Below are 20301 nucleotides of genomic sequence, written 5' to 3'. Positions count from 1 at the left end.
TTTGCTATTCTATACATTTTCATTAGGGGCTTGTAGACTTTTATTTTTTTCAAGTGCACTGAAATGATATTTCAACCCAGGGTTGTTGTGAAAAAAAAAACATGTCTTTGGTGACTTTACATAGTAAATATAATGTTTACTCTAGCATGTTTTATAACACCATAAAGCAGAAATACACCAATCAAAAGCCTTAAATCTAAAAACATCTAAGTCAAGTGAAAGAAGTCAGGTCTGTAACCAGCCTGGTGAAGGGGTGGTTCTTTTTTTTCTTAAAAAGTGGACCTATTTGCAGTTCTTCACCTCATTTTCAATTCATTTATTTTTTATTAATTTATAGTTGTAAATACTGCATTTTAATGACATTTTAAGCACTTTTTTGTACAAATAGCTTGTTGGATGATCATCAGAACCAAACTTTTTGATGTACCAAAACAGTTCCTTAGAGATTAAAAAAACACATACTAATTTATTACATGATCTATCATTTAGAAAAAAATAGGATTTTTTGTTTTGTTTTTTCTTTCTTTTTTTTTTTATTAAAAACTGTAGCTTATGTGTGTTTATTAGGCAAATAACAATCTGGCCAGCACATTCAACTTTCCTCAGTTAGAACTTGGCTGTTTGAATAAAAAAATAAGCAAATCAATAAACAATAATAATGTAGACCGTCAAAGTTTTTTTTCTAGATTCTTCTTATGTAAAAGAAAATCACTGAAAATTCATGGATAACTAGCCTGATTAGTATTAAAATTAACTTTAATATGAGCCGCCTTTGATGATTCACAACTTTTTATTGATCATGTTTTGTTTCATGAATAAGTTATAATAAAAGTTAAGTGTAAAATGTTTTCTCTATTTAACAACACCACAATAGGTAAGTAGTGAAAGAAGACTTGACTTTCATCAGATTGTATGTTTTCTTGCACCGATGTTGGACTAGTATTGGCTAAAACTAATTAACCGAAGTCACGACAACCAACAGAGGATACCACTTGGTCTTAAAGCCTTTTATGATGGGTTATTTTTACTGTTTATGATGGAATAACAGTCAAAATATAACAAATGAGCTCATATATGGAACAAATTCTGGACCTTTGTCAGTGGGGGGGTGGGACTTTAGAATCACCCGAACCCCTCCTGACTACACGCCTGGAAGTCTTAAGTCATTTCAAAATTTCTTGTATGAAAATACATTGTATGAGTCAATGAGTTAAAGATACAAAAACATAAGTAATATTTACAGAACAAATGGTATCTTCATCTGTAATACTATGATAGCAACTAAAGGCCTGTATATATAAAATATATAAAACAGAATGTATATAAAAACAGGGCTCTGGAATCCCCTTCCAGAATATTTTTCAGACATAATTATTACTTAATTTTGCGATACTACATTTGGATGTATATTTAGGGATGATCAAAATATAGCGCCTCTAGTATTCAATACAGTTGTATACTTGTTTTTAGAAGAAGATACACATTTTTAATGATATAATCTGCCATTAAAAAGTAAATGAATCAGTTTGTAATGACAGAATACTGTATGTAAATAGAAGCTCATCCCTCTGTATCTGTACACTTCTGTACTCTTTATCCATGGACAGCTCTTACTCCTCTCAATCCCATTGACGTCAGTGCATTCACACTCCACCGCTAAACCACATAACCAGGGGCAGAGGGAGTCTTCATCTCATTTTCCTCCTCTCAGCATTTCCCCCCGTCTTTGAAGTCGCTGGATCCTCATGATGCTTTCTCATATCTAGATCATGAGCGGGCAGGTGCGGGGCTTAATGGAGGCCCCCGCTAGCAGACACGCATCTCGGGGTGAACGCCGTCAAACCGTGAAGCCCAGCGGTGCTTCATCAAACACCTCTCTGCAAAACAGGGCCAGCCATTCCGCTTCCGTGGCTAAAGTGCACCAGGTGTAATGCTAAATATATATTAAAAAGTGGCTTACGCTGCAGAGCTACTCGGACTCCCCTGGGCTGATGCTGTACCTGCTACTGATCTAACCACCCCGAACCATCTATTTAGATTGGAGAGAGAGCAAACGCAGAGCTTGTAAAGCAGCAGCCTCTGGTTAGAGCAGCACCGTTGAGACCTGCTGTAATGAGCTGAGAGGTTAAGGAAGAGGGGGAAACAGTCCCCAATGGTGTCATCCAGTTATGGATGGGCAAGAGGATCCGACGGGTCTCTAGAGGCCTGGTTAGGGCAAAGCTCTGAGTCCCGCATGCTTTAAATTCCCCTTGAATACAGAAAAACGATGCTGTGGCATTCTGAAGCGGGCTTAATTGGCAGGGAAAGATGGATATGGAGAATCAGGCCTGATGATGCTCAAATGCTGATGATGCTGATTTTTTTTATTGAGAACAAAAATCTTGGGAATTTACAAGAAAAAAGCTAAAGAAAAAAAACTTGGGGGATATAGTCATTATATGTTAAGTCTAAGATGGTGAAGTTTACTTGAATTTTGCTAGTGCAAATGGTTATGAATATTTAATGAAGTAAATCTTGTGAGTAATTTTTAGTGTATTTAACCAACTAAGCATGCATACATTCTTAAATCTAGTATTAACTGGCAAAATTCTGGGCTCTAACGCATATCTGGCTTCATTCTAAATCCGAAAGGTCATATTGCAAAGCAATCCTAAGCGATTCTTCAAAAGCAAGTCCGATGATTAATAACTGTTAAGAATATGTGCAATAGCAGATCCTCATAAAACATAACCTTTCCTAATTATGTGCTACAAGTGGCCTTGACAGTGAGTCATTGTGCTGGACCCTGATATAACTGTGAAGTAAGTATTTAAAGTATTTAAAAGATCATCCAGTTTCTTATATAAGGCTGCATTAGACAAACAGGCTTGCGTTTCATCATGTTCCGTATTAACAGTTCTGATGATGAAAATGTCACTTGCAGCCATTCTTAATTAGAAAATTACACCGATTCAGTCTTTGACAGCTGCTTCAAATTAAATCTAATTACTGTCTCGGAAATGCTGGGAGTTTGTTGAGCGACAACCTGCTGCAATGAAACAGTCTTACCCAATATTTGATTTATCTTCACCTGTTTTTTTTTCCTTTCAGTCGCTTGTAGTTCACTGTCTGTTTTCTAATCATTTCTAACTGCCGTCACTTCCATTTTCAGTTATGAGGAAAATAACATCTTGAGTTGTTTCTGACAAGCCACAGAGCGGGGCTTTGATGTAGCAGTATGTCAGAAAAGCATACGTCATTATTAACAGATAACTCACTCTGTGCTGCAGATCATCACTCTGTCCTTTATCTGCTCTCTCTCTTTCTCTGGGTTGGTTTTGCGATGATGAGATTTGGCAAGGTTGAGATGGAGTGTCAGCTGCGATTTATCGGCCAGTTGTGGGCTGATGGCCTTACGCAGCAGAAGAGTGTCTACATTAGGGACGGGCCAACTAATCGACTCATCATCCAGACGTTTGTAAGGTTGACTTGTCTGGATGTTTTTCTTAAAATTAAATGATGACTGAAGTTGTCTCTTCTAAAGGAGGTCTAGCCTTCTCATTTATGGCTTCTTAACTCTGGAATAGCCTTGCTGATAATGTCCGAGGATCAGACACAACTAGATTAAATACCTAGCTTTTTATTAAAGCATCATCTCTTTACAGGTTTTTGATCCCATCATCTCTAGGTGCCTCGGGATGGGCATCCCCAGGTGGAAACAGATAACAAAGAAATAATTAGCATAGCTGCTATTCATAATGTATTTGAACTAGAGATATTAAATGTCAATGCCAAAATGAAGTTCTATAAATGAAAAAAAGGAGTTATATAAACAAACATAGAAATAAATGTATTAAGCATTAAGTATTTCTAACAAAATGCCTGGTGCATCAGGACAGTAGGAGTGTGTCCTACAGGTGGTTTGTCAAGCACACTTATGCATGCCGTTATGCGATGCATTGAGTGTATGCTTTACTAAAAAGATGGGTCTTTAATCTAGTTTTGAATTGAGAGTGTGTCTGATCCTTGGACATTATAAGGAAGGCTATTCCAGAGTTAAGGAGCCATATATGAGAAGGCTAGACCTCCTTTAGTAGACTTTGCTATTCTGGGTAATATCAGAAGCCATGAGTTTTGAGATCTTAAAGAGCTTACTCAATTGTAGCGAGACACAAGGTTGGTTAGATAAACAGCATTGGCACATTTAAAAAACATTTTGGTGTTCACACAAGTAAAATTTTTTTAAAGTGTGTACAAGGAAAGGGTGTACTTTAATGTTTTGAATACAATTATTAAATAATTTATTATTTTTCTAAATATTCTTGATTTATTTACTAATTTTTTTGTTCAAAAGTGTTTTTATTGAACATGTTAAATATGAAAAAATGCTGCAAAAATATTTTTTTAGAAAACAAACAAACAAACAAACAAAACTGTCACATATACATTTAGTTTCTATAAACACATATGTATAATACTTAAGTAAAATACAAATTAATAATAATATTATACAAAAGGAATTAAGAGAAGGAAGGTAAGAGATTAGGGAAAGTACTACTCTTCTAAAATAACTGAAGAGTCCATCTTCTTTATGTGATCTAAAACAGGTTGCCAAGTAAGATAAAACACATCAGTACATCTTCTTATAGTATATTGTATTCTTTTCAAAGGTCAATTGGTGTAAAAGGTCAATAAGTCATTGCTTAAAGGTTGGAGAGAATTCTATCTTCTGTTTGAGCAATAATAACCTTCTCCTGATTAATTTTTTCTTCTTTTTGTAGTTTATTTTATACTGTTAAATATATGCTAATCTTTTTATTTTATTTATTTTATTTTATTTTAGAATTTTTTTCTACTGTAGGAGATTAAACAAGTGTGGTCTTTTTTTGCGAGAATAATTGATCTGTGCTGTTAAATATGCAGTGTATGATGTATTGACGAACTGTGTAAGTTATACAAAATGACAGCAAAAAGCTTATTTCTGAAACAGGTAGAGCTGTAACTGGAATAAGAGATGCTTTTAAAGGTAGAGAGAGAATGTGTACAAAAATAAAAAAAATCAAGAAATATGTTCTCGTAATCACTGACTGTTTATATCTGTTCATATGTTTCCACTCAGTCCAGACTGTTCTGAATCCATTAATTAGTGCTGATAATAAATCAGCATTGTTTGTCTTCGAATGCAACACGATCTCACGCTGTTCATATTGTGTTGCTAATTTGAGTTAAACACAAAACGCAGATGTGCTTACCTTTGGTTGGACAGTGGCCTGTGTTATCCTCTCTAATCATCTGGTAGGTGAAAGCGTGTACGTCCAGTCGGCATAGTCCTGCTCCTCTGATTAGCTTAATTAATTACTACATAGAGAGTGGCACACTTAGGGCCCATTAGATTGGCAGTGGCTGAAGCCCAGTCAAATGAGAGAGAGACAATTAGCAGTTGACTCAATGCCAACCTAATGTGGGTGGAAGTATTGTGAAAACAGTTTTTACTATATTTGGTATCCAAACTGCTCAAGGTTGTGACCAGTTAATAATGGAAAAATACCTGTGAATTTGACAGCGCTTTTAATTAAAACGCAGCCTTTTTTGTCTCTAATTAGTTTGTGCGAGAAAAGCAATGATATGGCATATATCATTAGGATATATCATATTCCTTATGTTGTCTCACACTAACCCAACAAGGTTATTTTTCTCAGGTAATTCAAACACACACTCAAAAAAAAAAGACTTTTTCTGCTTGTTTAAGCTTATTTTAAATTATTTGAAATAATAAAATTCCTACATTTTTTTGAGAGGGATAACTTATTGTTTTATGTTCAACCCATTTGCAAAAAGTGAAATTAACTTGATTGATTTGTTTTGGGACAACATGAAGGAGTTGTGTGAAACCCAGCATTTTTTACATTGGGTGTCTCAAATAGACAGTGGGATTATAATAGATACAGAACTTATCTGTCATGAAAAATAATTAAGTAATTACCAAACCCAATTCATCAGCCAGCTAGATGTATACTTTTATATATTTATCATTGTCTCTTTCATACTGTATTTGAGCAATATCACACGAGTACTAGTATATGTGGCTGTATATAGGCACTGGTAGGAGGTATGCATTGATATACAGCCACATATCGTATTGTAACGTATAGTTACAATATAAACAACCACATTCTCAACTAAAAAAGCCTAACAGCAGCAATATTTGTCAAATTATAGATTGTCTACTGCTTGTCACTGTATGTGGGCAGAGTAATACACAAGGGTAAAGAGGCTGGACGAGTGCTGCTACTGGCAGAATATTGCTCAGCCATCCGCCAATCAGATTAAAGAATCAGACAGAACTGTTGTGTATATATAGGTGCTATTGGGTATAATAGGTGTTATTGTTACATTTTGGTCCATTTTGTTATCCTATCATGTCCAGTTTTAAGAATGATTTATACTTCTATGACAAGCTCACGCGTATGCTACGGCATGGCCTACATGTGGATGCATAGCCCTCGCCGTGGCTGTCGGCGTCGCTGACGCGCACCTCTCAAAAAATGTAACTACACATCGCAACGACGCGTAGTGCAAGCTCTGTGATTGGTCGGCTTGGTACCAATGACGAGTGTGGGCGGGATCGAGAGCTGCGCAAGCCCAATGGAGTGAGTGTTAACAAGTGTAGAGTCCTGTGATGAAGCTCTGGATGGAAAGTTTTGTTTTGTGTTTACCTCATGGTTAAAGTTGTTGCACGTCCGCCAGTTCCTGCTTCAAAATGAGCGAGTTCGAGCCACTTGCACATTAAGGAAGCGTTCAGAAAAAACAAAACACCAGGAAAGAAACTTGACACAGAGAAACATAAACACCTCACTGCCAACTAGCGTTTCAGAAGTAATATTGCAGAGCAACAGAAACAGCGCGCAGAAGTATGAATGCACAGCTATGTGCATTGCATGCACCGTGGGTCACACTGATCACTTGACGCAGATGTATAAATCAGGCTTTAGTCTGTTTCTATGTCACTGGTCTGTGTGTTGGATTTAAAATTCAGCTGAATTGCACTAGAGTCCATGGTGCGTACATTATCGTTTTAGGGGTCTCAGTCTGCTTTATGGTCCATATCAGAGGCCAAATGGCTGCTTTCACATTAACAGCGCAATTGCAGGTACATCAGAGTTAATTTTAATCAAACCAAATGTGAACACAGCCTAAAATACTGCCAAGTTTCTCTGTCATCCCTCCTTCTATTTTCAATTGCATAACTTTATGCTTTATGCAAGAGATATTGCTGATAACTCTTAATAGGCACTCATAGAAATTCCCTATGAGAAAAAAAAATTAAAAATGTATATTGTTTGTAATTGAAGTTACTATATATGGTTCTTCACCCAATAATGAGTTAAAACAATCACAAACTTGTACTGTCTTCAAAGTTGGCATGGAATGAAAGCATGTCCTGCTGATCAAAACCAAAGGGAGAGCAAAAAAAAAAAACTCAGCACGTCGTCAAGAAGTGGCATAGACACAGACAGGGACGGTGAGTTGGCGAGGGTGACCCGAATTCTCCCGCTGCCAACAGAATGAAGGAGATAAGTGGTAGTGACAGGATTGAGTGATGTTCCGCCATGGTGCCGTGAGCTTCTCCGGCACTAAATCAACATGGTTGTCAAACACACCCCTCGACGACCTAACCCCCTGTGAACCCCAATAATACGCCAAATGGGAGCTCTAATTCTTCATTAACTGGAGGGAGGGAGAAGGGAGAGCTGCTAATGTCATTTTCTCCTGGCTGCCTGTTTTAAAGATTCCAATAACCAGTCGTTTACAGTTGAGTAGGCAGGAATTGCTTTTTCTCAATCTCTCTTTCTTTCTCTCTCTCTCTCTCTCTCTCTCTCTCTCTCTCTCTCTCTCTCTCTCTCCTCCACCTCCTTTTTCGTTTTTTCCCCTTTCAATCCTTATAATTGGTGACATGAAGGCAGTGAAAGCTAGTGGCGCTTAAAGCCAAACTTATTGCCTTGGTTATCTTTAATGACTTCAAAATATATTGGCTCGTTAATAAGCGCAGGGGTTATCAATTCCTCTAATTAGCCAGGGTGCTCCCATAAGAGAGTCTGCATTAAAGAGACCCGAAGATGAACCGAGGTGGTTGGCATTGGTGGATAAGGGGAGATTGGGGGGGGGGGGTGTTTGTTTTTCAAGGAGCTTTTTTTTTTTACTTGTTCGTGGAGATTAACTAATAACCTTGGTTTCTCTTTTCACTCCCTCCCTCTGGGCCGGAGATGGCTGCTGCCTTTATGAAAGCTGCCACAGTGATGTGTCTATGTGCTGTGGTGGTTGGTTAGGTAGGAAATAGGAATAGGATGTTAGCTGTGTCACAGAGACCTGATGGGCTTCCCTCTGACAGACCCCCATGTACGCGCACAACCCATTTGGCACACTTTGATGTGCTCAGCAAGGCCCTGGGAAGTAAATGGGGTTGATCTCGAATGGATAGCCTCCTTTTTTCTGTAAACTTGTACTGTGAAAAATGGTTCCTACAGTATGCACTATCGTTCTAAAAAAGTTCTTTATAAGGGTGCCACTATGACTATGTGGGCACTTGGTTGTTGTTAATATATAACTAAGATCAATTTATACCTAGGACCATTAATTTAATGGTAACAATGTAGTTATAAAAAAGCTAAGCTGATGTTCAGACCCCAGCTGCACAGTGGACATTTCTTGCTTAGAATATTGTGTTGATGGTAATATACAGCATTTATCTTATTGTTATCTCATCATTTCATTGAATACAAGTAAATGTCAACTTACTTTTATTATAGGATTAGTTATAATATTGTAATATTTAATTTAGTATTAGTATTACTTTTTAAGGATTTTAAGATTGTGCTTGCGCTTATCCTCAGGTTTTTTTTAGATTCTTTTTCTGCATTCATACAGTTTTGTAGTCGCTGTCATGTTTAATATAAAACTTTGTGTTTAGACACCGATGAAAAAAGTAGCTCTACATTCATTTTGTCGCAATTCATCGTCGTCAAGATTGTATGCTTGCTTACATCGCTTTTTACTTCAGCCCACCAAATTATCAATCTCATTGGTCAACCAGTTTTTAACAGGCTGCATCAAAAATAAATAAATAGGACTCTATGCTCTGCTTACGAGTCTCTGGCCATCTTTAAGAAACATCTGAAGACACATCTGTTTCATCAACACTTAACTGACTGAATAACAATAGCGCACACTAGTTATTACTTTTCATGGCATTTAAATATCGCTGCTTTCTAGTGACCTAAAGTGCTTCTATTTTACTAATTTGGGCATTGCTTTGGACATACAGTTGAATAATTATTAGCCCCCCTTTGAATGTTTTTTTCCTTTTTTTTCCCCCAAATGATGTTTAACAGCAAGAACATTTTCACAGTATGTCTGATGATATTTTTGTTTCTTGTGGAGAAAGTATTATTTGTTTTATGTTGGCTACACTGTTAGACATTTCAAAGGGTTTTTACAGTAACTTACTGGCAACACTGTTGCCAGTAAGTTACTGTATTTTAGATTTACAGTATACAACTGTAAATCCGTTTACAGCATGTTACTGTAGTGTCTGAAAATGGTTAACTACTGTAAAAACCTAAGTTAACAGTTAGCTACTGTAAACCTTTTAATTTTGTCCTAAATATTTTATAATATAATTTTATTAATATTATTTTAATACTATAGACCTAAAAAAGACACAATTACAAAATATTAACAAAATAAACACTATTTAAAACATTGGAGATGCTTAAAACAAGCTTAAAAATGTGTAAAAACATTACATTTCAATCATTCAAAATATTTTATTTTAAGAAAAAAAAAACATTGAAAATGACAAAGCACATTAACATACATGTACAAAACTAATTTAAGTGTCTGACCTGCATATTGTTGAGAAAAAAAAAAAACCCAATTGTACTAAGTACTACTGACATTAAACCAGACACAATTACAAAATATTCCATTCTTTAAAACATTAATAATGCTTAAAGCATTTAAGGAAAATGTGTGAAAATTACATTAAGCAATAAAATCAACACATTAAAAATAAATAAATCACACAAAGCACTAGAACATACATGTACAATAAAAATTTAAACTTCTGAATTGCATATTGTTGGAAAAATAAATATTTGTAACTATTAGCCGACTCAGAAACAACCCAACTTTAAAATATTACTAGTTCTGGTGTCAAATGCTCAACAAGGTCTGAATTCACATGTTCAAATGCAATTCATCTTTATTTCTATTGCACTTTTACAATGTAGATCAATGATGTCAAAGCAGCTTAACATAGAAGTTCTTGTAAATTGAAGCTGCTTCAGTCCAGTTTTCAGAATTGAAGCAGTAAATGTCACTGCTGAAAGTCCAAACACTGAAGAGCAAATCCACCGATCCACCAATCGTAGCCAAGTGATCCAGTGGCGACAGTGGCATGGAACAAACTTCACCAACTGACGAAAGTGTAGAATAAAATCCCTTGAGAGATACCAGGCTCAGTTGGGCACGACCAGTTCTCCTCTAGCCAAACTTGTGCAAGGCCGCAGTCTAGGCACCAGAGGCTTGAAAGTTCACCAGCGGGTGGTCAGGCTGGCCCATTGGATCAATGCGGAAACTCATTGATCACGTGTGTCTTTTAGGATTCACTCCTCCATGACCACCACAGCATCTGGTCAGGATTTGGCCCAGTCCAGGATTATGAAGAACTCTGGATAAGGACAAACAGACTAACATAAGCATAGAAGAAGCTTGTTTAAAAAAAATAAATCATATACTGGTTAATTATTTTGAAGCATGGCAGCTAGGTTGGGCTAGTTTTCAGCTGGTACTGAGCAACTGGCTCCTGCTCATAACCTGCTCACTACCATGTTTAAAAGATAACTAACCAGAATGTCCTGTTTATTTTTTTCCCTAACAAGGTTTTACAAAAACATTGTAGCATTTGTGGTGGGTTGATTCACTGCAGGACAGATTAGACTATTTGTTTTATGTATTCCTAATAAACTAAAACTGACTGAATACTGATAAAACTATTGAGAGTGTCTCACCTAATCCAAGTTCTCAGTTAGCTGGTGAAAGAAGGATAACTCACTGTTGTTCATGGTTGTCATTCTCTTCAGTACTTCTCCTGCTATCTTCTGGCTCACTCTGGTTGTTGCTGTGCATTTTGTTTCATCCTCTGGAATTATTTATACAAAAAATTGTATTATTTTATTTATTACAAAATATTTAGGCAACATGAAATGGGGAAAAAGACATTTAATACATAGACAAATGCATGTATCCCAATACTAATTATTGTATTTTGAAATGTCTGACCCATGACAGACCTCAATCTGCTCAAAAATATTATAAACAAAGATGAAAAAAAACCTACTAAATGGTTTAATAAAAAAGGGAAAACGATTTTTTTTTTTTAGCTAGCAACTAAACATGTGACACATTTTGTATTAAAAGTAACGTTAATATATTGAGAAACAAATAGATGTACATTACTTACTGTTGTGTGAGGTCCAGTTTGCACAGGCAGGCTCCCAGTATTCTATATTGAGACCATAAAAAAGCCAAAAATACAGATAAGAATACCATGCTACAATCCACAACCTCCACACAACTTTTTTTTATTTGTTTACCTTGGTTGCTTACTGGTCTTGCTTATTTTTTAAGCATAAGGCTGTGCTGATCAAGATGTTCCTCTGAAATGCTGTTTGTTTCTTCAGACAAAACCTGCTGCTGTGCCAGTGCCATATCTAAACAGAAAAAAATATAATGGTAACAATTATGTTAAACCAAATGTCAAGAGTTGTGATAAAAAAATAATTAGCAAACAATAAATAGCAAAAAGGTGGTTATTAGCATAATGCATAGAGGTAAAATTGGTTTTATATTAGCAGATTCAGATTCCCCCTTAATAATTTAATTTCATAAAAGTATTATTTGCAAACTCTAAATAGCGAAATCATTTTAGCAGCTAATGACTATCAAAGTACAACATGCTCACGGTCAAATAAACAGTGTTAATGTTGATTTCAAGTCATACTGGCATGCTAATTCTGATCGAATATTCAAAGTAACATGGTAAACAGTATAGAGACTTCTAAATGAACGAATGTGCGAATATAAAACCAACTTTACCTCTATGCATATTGTAACGTTATAGATTTACGTTAACGTTCTTATAGGTTAACTTACGTCGCGATGTTATTTTCTCAAGCTAACGTTATAAGTTACTCTAAACCAGAGAAAAATAAGTTCACAACATCTAATATATATAGTATAAATCAATATAAGTTAAACGTTGCACGTTAAAATGAGTTTGAGTCCAATTCAGTATAAACTTAGCTCAGTTTAGCTAACAGTTAACATTACCATTTTAAGATCGCTTCAGCCAATGTTGCCGAGCAAACAAATGCTAATAGAGGTGCTCAAATCAATGTCGAGTGTTGTCAGCACAGACAGACGCGCTTTTACCTGGATTATTTGTTGGTCTTTCATTCATATTCTTCTGGGGGAAAACACTCTCTGCCGGACCGTTGTCTCGTGCTAAGTGTCCTCCAAAACTGTCTGCATACCTCTGGTTCCCTCCTAAACCAAAACCTGCTGCAACACCGGTTCCTATGTAAATAAATAAAAAGATATGACGAGAACAATGGCTAATAGTCATAAACAGTCTTATTTAAAGTAATAGTAGTGTTAATGTAATAAATTAAATAAAGGTAACATCTTAATAGATAATATATTTCTCAAATGGGCGAAATAACGCCAAGCCAGAGAAAATAATAATAGCCAACTTTATACTTTACTTTGTTCTATTCTCGTCCACAAAACATTCTGTAAAATGAAACACTGCCTCAGCTTACCAGAGTAAAGTTTGTTAAATCCAGTATGTTCTTCAGGCACACTAATAAATTGTCCTCCAGAATTGCTCCAGGGTCCTCAGGCAAAATGTGGTGCAGAGTAGTCGAATCGCCGCAAGGTGGCGTTGAAGCAGTTGTGGAAAATACAGTATAATACACGAATTTTTACAAATACAGTACATCGCTGTATATGTTGTTCGACGTCACACTAAATTCCCATAATGCAACGGTAAATACAGTTATTTACCGTAAAAGGAATTTGCAGTATTACACTGGGTGAAATACAGTAAATAACTGTGTAATTTACAGAAATGTCTAACAGTGTAGATTAAAAGCAGTTTTTAATTATAAGCCCCTTGAAGCTATATATTTTTGGTCACACTTTACAATAAGGTTCATTAGTTAATGTTTAGTAATGCATTTACTAACGGGAACAAACAATGAACAATACATTTACTACAGTATTTGTTCATGTTAGTTAACGTTAGCTAATAAAAATACATTAGTTCATTGGTAGTTCACGTTAACTCATGGTGCATTAACTAATGTTAACAAGCATGGACTTGGATGTTAATAATGCATTAGTAAATGTTCAACTATGATTAATAAATGCTGTACATGTTTTGTTCATGATTAGTTCATGTTAGTAAATGCATTACCTAATGAACCTTATTGTAAAGTGTTACCTATTTTTTAATAGTCTACAGAACAAATCATTGTTATAAAATAACTTGCCTAATTACCCTAACCTGTCTACTTAACTTAATTAACCTAGTTAAGCCTTTAAATGTCACTTTAAGCTGTACAGAAGTGTCTTAAAAAATATCTAGTAAAATATTATTTACTGTCATCATGGCAAAGATAAAATAAATCAGTTATTAGAAATGAGTTCAGAAATCTATTATGTTTAGAAATGTGCTGAAAAAACTCCTCTCTGTTAAACAGAAATTGAGAAAAAAATAAACAGGGGGCTAATAATTCAGGGGGGTTAATAATTCTGACTTCAACTGTATAATTCAATACTACAAATTGACAAATTAATCAACGACAACAGCACAGATCAACATGCCATCCTCTCTGCACATTTTTCGCACACCTACATACTGAATGTAACCCCAAACCATGATTTTTCCTTCACCAAACTTGACTGATTCTGTTATAATCCTGGGCGAGTTCCAATAGTTCTTCTGCAGTATTTGTGATGATTGGGATGCAGTTTACAGACCTTCTGCTACTTTTCCAAATGATCAACTAGAAGTCAAGTTATTATTTGTTGTTCTTATAACTGGGATCATTGACAAGACTTTTGTCAGGTAGTATACAGTATATGCATGTGTGTGTGTGCTTCTAGTACAAAAACTCCAAACTACTACAGATGTAGCATTTTTGTTGTTATTTTCTACGGTTTATGTTAAGTATTGGTGCTGTGTGCTGATATTTATGCACCTGAATGCATCGATGTTTGTGTGAGTGTGTGTTTGCCTGTGCGATTGAGTGAGTGTGCATGAATGTGCATTAGTTTGACCGTGTGTGTCCTGACATTAGAGAACGGCACAGCTAGAAACGCCTGCTGATTTATTTTTTTTGCCGGGGCTTTCTGAGCCAGCGTGTGCCACCCGCAAATTTATTGCCGAACGTCACTTTCACATGATGGGTTTGTAACAAATATCCGCTGCATATTGTTAAATTAATCTTCCATTTAAAATTAATGGAGTTAGACTCCCCGGGTTCAATGTAATTTGGTGTTCACGGGCAGAGAGACACGCGCGCTGCATTCAGGATGAGGCAGGGCCAAACAGTCTAATCTTCCATCACCTTGAACCTGCATAGAGAGGACGGCGTTTTATCCTGCAGCTACTAATGAGATCCTGCTCCCCTCCGGAGAGAAAGAGAGAGAGAGAGAGAGTTGCAGTGGAAGGAAAGAGAATTGGTTTGGCAATGAAAAAGTGCACAAGTGGTCAGGTAGACAGAGTAATGCTGAGAGAGAAAAGATTTTGTCAGAGCTGTCATTTTTGCTGAGGAAGTGGCCTGATGTGACTTGCTGTGTTTGTGAAAACAAGCCAAAGCCTGTTGAGATGAAGTGAAATTCGTATCATTATTTTGAATCCCCCTCTGACCCCTGGCCTGGAATAAACTCCAGCATCTCATTGCTAGCCTGCACTTTAGCATTGCACAAATGTACTGTCATTATGCTGTTTCGCTTGCCCTTATGTAGCACTTTTTCAGCTAGAAGAGCCGAGGTTTGGGAAATTTTGCAAGTTTTGTATTTTTAATGTGGTCAGGAAGGCCATGGAGGGTCATTTGTACATTTTTTAAAGCTGTTTTTTTGTTAACTTTTACATTTCTGGGAGTATACACATATACTGAACATTGATTGCAGAATACACGTTTTGGGTTATTAAAATTTAAAATATATTTACTGTGTGTGTGTTTGTGTGTGTGCGTGTGCGTGCGTGCGTGCGTGTGTGTGTGTATATAAATTTACTGAATCAGCAAGGAAAGGAACACATTACAACGTATAAATGTGACAGCAAATACATTTATAATGGTGCATAAATTCTGTTTATAACGCTGTATTGAACTTTATTTATTCATTATCCTTCAGCTTAGTCCCTTTATTCATCAGGGGTCGCCACAGTGGAATGAACCGCCAACTTAACCAGCATGTGTTTTACACAGCGGATGCCTTCCAGCTGCAACCTAGAACTAGGAAACGACTACACACACTCATAGACACACACTATGGCCAATTTAGCTTATTCAATTCACCTACAGTACATGTCTTTGAACTGTTGGGGAAACCGGAGCACCCGGAGGAAAGCCATGCAAACGTTTTATTTTTATTTTTTTACTATTTTATTTTTATTTTAATTATTTATATTATTTTCATTTAATTTCACTATTTTATTTCATTTTGTAATTTTATTATTATTACTATTATTATTATTATTGTTATTATTATTATTGTTATTATTTTGTTTTATTATTTTATTATTTTATTTTATTTATTTATATTATTTTTTATATTACTTATTTATTTATTTATTTTTAAATTTTTTAAACTCTTGTTTTCTCACCTGTCTCAGTTTTGTTGTGTTTATTATTAAGTAGAAAACATGCAGCATGTCTTTGCATATTTCTAAATGTTTGTTATCAGTATGTTTGTGCAAAAAGGTTTATTAATTAATTATTTTTTCTAAACATTAAGTTAACAAAAAGCACTGCAAGAAACCGATTGGTTGCTTTATTTTTTAAAAAGTGAGAAATCCTATTACCTTAAATGCAATACGTTAATTTTACTTTTTTTTTTTTAAGCAAGTAAACCTATTATAACTTGTAACTTAGGTTGACTTATTTTTTAGAATTTAAATAAGTTTATTTACTTAATAATTTTATAGCAACGAGTTTACTCACTTTTTTAAGTGAATTCAACAAATCGCTTTTTATAGTGTAAATTGAGGCACGTCATGTTGTTGAATTAACATCTATGTTGATCCTGGAACATCATTTTTGTTTGAAAATATAATCCATACCTATTCCCTACCCCTAAACCCAACCATAACTTTAAATTATTCCTAAAATTAGAAAGGAATAATAGTTAGATAACAGTCATGTAGAAGTGCATCAACCTAACAGTAAACGTAAACTTAACATTAACTGTAAAAGTATGCCTTAATTCTGATTGGCTGATTGGAATGTTGTACCAGGATCAACATAGATGGTAATACAGGAACATGTCCTACTTGGTCAAATTAGGTTGACATTGAGGCAAGGTGTTACATTTGGTTTTTGTATTTTGAAAACATGACCATTAAATAAAACTCGATATTCATCTGTGTAATAACAAAGGTTTCTGAATTGTATTGCCACTTTAAATATGGTTCCGTCTTTTAGCACACAATTAATGAAATTCAAAATGATTTTCATTTTTTGCCTTTATTGAATTTGTTGTAGACTTAGCCATACGATAGCAGCCACAATGAGCTTGATCCTAATGGTTGTGTACTCTACTTATTTTCTCTCTTATATTATTGATGTTCTCAGCATGCCATCATTTGCTTACATCACATAAAAGCTTTGAATGAGAAACTACAGAACATCTAGTATACATTACACTGAATAGCATACATGGTCATTGAGAAATTATAAGGAAAACATTCAACAGATTTCTAAATTTGTATAGCCAATTTAACAGTGTTACATATTGTGCAACAGTATTGCATTTTTGCCAGCACTAGCAGAGGCTGAGTAAGTAAGGAAGGAAGATTTGTCATGTTAGACAAGGACGCTTGTACCATATGAGAAACAGGAAGGCAATGATTGGATGAAATGATGACATAATGTCTGCTCTCTGTCGGATGGCCCCGTTCTTGTGATGCCGACCATAGTATCCACAGCCTGTCACTCAGCTGGAACCACCGAGACCAGATAATGAGGACAGGATTTTTTTCCCAGGTGTCAAAAGTAAGGATAGCAGGCAAGTGTGCGCGCTTGTGTGTGTGTGTGTGTGTGTGTGTGTGTGTGTGTGTGTGTGTGTGTGTGTGTGTGCGTGTGTGCGTGTGTGCGTGTGTGCGCGTTTCAGAGCCAGAATCCAGAGGCTAGCTCGGACTTTGAAGTTCTTCAAAGTGGCATGATCATGCTGGGCAGATTTCATCCCTTGGGTAAAAAAGGCAACTTCATAGGCAACATCTAACAGACTTGAACATCTCTCCTATTTATTAGTTAATTATCACTTTGAGGGTTTTTTCCCCTTCTTCTCCTCATAGTTTTTGCTTCAGATAAATAGATCATGTGAAGTCAGACGAAGGAAGTATACCTTATCAATATCGCAGAATAGAGAGGAGACAAACCAGATCAAGGTGCAATGTCATATATTTTCTGAAATATTATGGAAATTATTGTTAAAATATGTAACTTTATGTCAAATGAAATAAATCAATATTATTTTTCATCTGTAGTTTGCAAAAATGTATCTGAAGGGATTGGAAATATGTTTTATTTGTTTAAAAAAATACAAAAAAAAATTTCAACATTGATAGTAATAAAAAATATTATCAAATATTTTAAATATTTGGTTCTTTGAAGTGAAAGAAAGTTTTAATATTGGACTTTGAAGCATAAAATGGCATTCTAATTTGGCATATAATGGAGAGCATTAGCTGTTCATGAGAGATGGCCTCTCAAAACAACCTGTTCTTATAATCAGCAATCTGTTTCTATGATAACTGTTGGCCAAAGAGCTCACAAAGAAGCTGGCCCATATGTTTGCCAAAGCCCATCCTGCCAACTGCTAAGGTGATGGTGGTGTAATCCCTATATACACATCACTTGTAAAATATAGAATTGGATTTGATATCTACTGTGAGATGCATGAAACTACGATAGAAAAGTGACATATTTTGCTATGTTTGGTTAGGCATGCGGTGTACGGTACTGGCCTTCATCTGAGATTGTAAGCAATGTTTCCCAATCTGAAAAGGTTTAGGCTTCTGTCTGAATGAGGCACTGTTGTAAGAAGTTCTGCCAAAGACAGAAACTCTCTTTAATTCCCCCCATCTGGCCAGATCTCAACACAGACTGCATTTCCCCAGGTCCAGGCTTGTGAAGAGCTGGGCAGCAGAGACTTTTGTGCATGCCAAGACTCGGTGGCATTGATCCTCTCACAGGCTCTGGGTCTCCTCAAGGGGGAGTTTTAAACGGCAGATTGGCAACACATTACCCGTTTCAAATGGAAAGCCTTGGAGAGGTTGCCAAGTCTGGGCCTTGAATAGTTGCAAAGCAATGAAAAGTTGGGTTCAGGGAATACGTGCGAAGGCCACTGTTGGCACATGTAGTGCACAATCACAGCACTACTGTTAGTTTTTTAGGAGTTTATCGTATTAGATGCTATTTTATTCTCAAGTGTACACATATATACAAATATCAGGAGGATGAATGCAATATAGAAATAGTCCCACAGTCAAACTAGTACCTAACATTTGTTGATAAACTTTGAACATGACTGCACTAGGACTGGGAATGGCAGTTAGTAGGAAGTACAAAGTGGTTGCTAGACAGTTGCTAAAATGTTTATGGCATTGCTAGGTGGTTGCTTAGCAGTTGCTAATATAAACTGGGTTGTTAAATGGCAACCCTCATGCACATGTTTTATCAAATCCTAATACTTTGTAAGGATTTCTAGCATATGTTATTGCACTTAGATAACCATCAATAGCATGTAGCTAATCATTATTAGCATTTGGTTAATCATTGTAACCATGAAAAGTACACATGATGCCCCGTTTTGCTAGCATGAGTCAAACGAGCCAATAACCAGGTTCCTACAATGTTCTGATGTAGAGATATTGCGGTTTTTAAATGGTTGCTAGGTTAGCCTGTTTTGTTGCTATGAGGACAATTGACACCTTAATGATGATACATCAAAGCTTCTTGCTAATATGAGTGAAATAAACCAACCCAATGTTTCTATGACAGTCGAAAACTGGACTTGGACATTATGTACAAATGGCTTACCATATTTTATTGAAAATTCAATGTTTCATTAATGTAAAAAGAGATGCATGCAAAAAGCTTGCCATGTCAGTAAAAAATACTTTATGCAAAAATCGCTTGCCATATCAGTAAAAAAATATGAAGTTTAAGTCCAAATGGCTTGCCATATCTTGAAAAATATAATGCTTAAAAAATATTTACTGGAAAACTATAAGTCTGATAAACCTGAAAAGATATAGCAACAAAATCTAATGCAGATGAGAGCTTTTGGCCAAATTTGGGGCTTGTAGCATTAAAGCGCTAGGAGGAGATATGTGGTATTTTTGGTCTTGGAAGGATTGACCTAGTGGCCTGGTGGTTGAACTAGGTATTGCATCGTAAGTAGAAAATATTGGAGAAGTTTTTTTTTTTACTCAGCCACTCCTCTTAAAAGCTCAACTTACACGCAGGTTGCCAGATTGATGACACCAACAGGAGCAAACAAGCAACAACTGAACCATTGTTTCAACTATGTTTTAAATGTTTAGAGTATTCCCTTAGAAAAAAACATCTCATGCGGAGTCTGAATCTGGTTCTCAGTTCAGAGGCTGCTATTGTCGCCCGGAGGTTGCATTTTTTGTCACATTTCTGCTCATGCATGCATTTGGACTGCCTTCTTGACTCAAGTGAAATATGGTAGGTTTTCCATCAACCAGGGGTGTCAAAATATAATTGGGTAAACTTTCAGTGGGCTGGATGTGCAGACCAGAACAAAGACAGCAATTCTGACACATTTTCAAAGAACAATAACTGGCTTTTGCATCGTCTTTCATGTATATATGAAATATATATATATATATGTATGTATGTTAATTTAGCATGTTTTTAAATATCTGCAAACAAATCATGGTATTTTTATGCTTTAAAAAAAGTAAAAAAAAAAATGTACACAGCACCTTTAATCGGTTGTAAA

General features: G+C 35.7%; 1 protein-coding gene and 2 long non-coding RNA genes across 33 annotated transcripts in view; 1 reads left to right on the top strand and 2 right to left on the bottom strand.

The window, feature by feature from the left end:
• auts2a (activator of transcription and developmental regulator AUTS2 a) overlaps positions 1-20301 on the top strand; it is a 761138-nt gene that overhangs the window by 486310 nt on the left and 254527 nt on the right. The window lies entirely within an intron of this gene.
• On the bottom strand, positions 9784-11179 carry LOC141376388 (uncharacterized). The gene is made up of 2 exons (XR_012386380.1): positions 11093-11179; positions 9784-10708 (listed from the first exon to the last, which is right to left on the bottom strand). It is a non-coding gene; the product is annotated as an uncharacterized lncRNA (long non-coding RNA).
• LOC141376389 (uncharacterized) lies at positions 11501-13183 on the bottom strand. Its single transcript, XR_012386381.1, has 4 exons — positions 12861-13183; positions 12472-12615; positions 11634-11750; positions 11501-11542 (listed from the first exon to the last, which is right to left on the bottom strand). It is a non-coding gene; the product is annotated as an uncharacterized lncRNA (long non-coding RNA).

Source organism: Danio rerio, chromosome 10, assembly GCF_049306965.1.
Source record: "Danio rerio strain Tuebingen ecotype United States chromosome 10, GRCz12tu, whole genome shotgun sequence".
In the NCBI taxonomy this organism is placed as follows: domain Eukaryota; kingdom Metazoa; phylum Chordata; class Actinopteri; order Cypriniformes; family Danionidae; genus Danio; species Danio rerio.
This window is presented reverse-complemented; position numbering and strand designations above follow the sequence as displayed.